At 39.3% G+C, this 1,361-nt stretch overlaps 1 protein-coding gene across 1 annotated transcript in view; it reads right to left on the bottom strand.

Moving 5' to 3' along the window:
* The window catches only part of EGR_11066 (hypothetical protein), a gene marked incomplete at both ends in the record, with an annotated part of 2,982 nt that overhangs the window by 929 nt on the left and 692 nt on the right, over positions 1-1,361 (bottom strand). The gene's annotated exons all lie outside the window — the stretch shown is intronic.

The following is a 1,361-nucleotide window of genomic DNA, read 5'->3' as shown; positions in this document are numbered from 1 at the left end:
ATTGTTTGCAATTGCGTAGCATTCAACATCCAACAGAAGGCATTAGTCAAGAATTGCTCCCCCATATGCAAAGGCGACGGCAACTTCACTAGAGTGTTTGATCGACAGGTACGCAATGAGTGTTGCACTTAAGAGGAGGACAACGTGATGCAGTGGTCGGGTGTGAAGCACCTTCAAGAGTGGCAAGTAGGAATGAATTCTACCAAACTTGAACGTCTGCATCCGGTAAGGCTACGATTTAAAGCCTCGTCCAGTGTCCAGCCAGTGCACTTCCCATCCCTAATGTAGCTCATTAATAGAAGGGGATACGGACATTGCATACTTGTGGCAAGCAATAGTGATGCTGGCATCAACTGTCTCCTCATATACATGAGTATTCAAAGACGGGGGTTAGGAGTTAATGGTTAGTCTTCTAAGCACCGACCACTGAGTAGTAATGGAGGCGGAACATTGACCAAGGTAAAGAGTGTTCTCTTCAAGAATGTGAAGCTGTGGTGTGGCATTCGAACAACACCTTTAAACACTTCGCCTCTCTGTCTAGTAATCGAGCATTATTTTCACGGTATTTTGAATGATTACAAATTCAGGGAAAACTTGGATATACCATCTCGGAAATAGCAGTTGTTCATCTGCATTACCTGGTTCGGTAAGTAACAAATTAAAAGAAGTGTTCAATCTTTAAATGGCAGGTGAGAAGCCTCATTCCGAGATGTTGGAGCCATATGTAATATGAACAAAGGAGAAAAATCAGACCTTATGCTGCACAAATCAGTTTTGGTACTTAAATATTTTCTGTATTGCAGTATCCGTATGAGGTAAATGCGTATTTGGATACTTTCATTAAATCATAACTGCATCAATCAGCAAAATAACCTAACAAAGCTTGTAAAGAAACCTTAAAATGCTTAATTTTTGCTGATTTCAAACGAAAGTATCAAAATCTAGAACTGAATGAGGTTTTTTTGTTTAGTGTGAAATAAGTCTAAAGATATTGGCCTAATGAAATGTAGGAAAACTTGATTTTGCCTAGCCGCCACAGCATCATACTCTATATGTCTCAATAGTAAGACGAGAGAGCATTCATTTATGTGTGTATGAATGTGTTTTTTTGAATTACACGTTTGCTTGTTTTAGGGCCTTTAAGAGGTGGACATGTTGTCTAGCTTGCATCTCACTGATCCATCTTTGCATGCTGTCCGTTCTAAGAATGCTGTTAAAATTAGCAAGTCCACTGTAGACTGACTGCTGTAGACTAGTCAGACCTCGTGGCTTCAATGGCTAGGAGTAAAAATTAATTTTTTCATCGCTGTCACCTAATAATATTACTCTAAAGAAATAGAAAAGGGTGATGACAAAATGAA

The sequence above is a fragment of the Echinococcus granulosus genome (assembly GCF_000524195.1).
Source record: "Echinococcus granulosus chromosome Unknown EG_S00357, whole genome shotgun sequence".
Lineage (NCBI taxonomy): Eukaryota > Metazoa > Platyhelminthes > Cestoda > Cyclophyllidea > Taeniidae > Echinococcus > Echinococcus granulosus.
The sequence above is the reverse complement of the archived record's forward strand: the minus strand, read 5'-3'. Positions and strand labels throughout refer to the sequence as shown.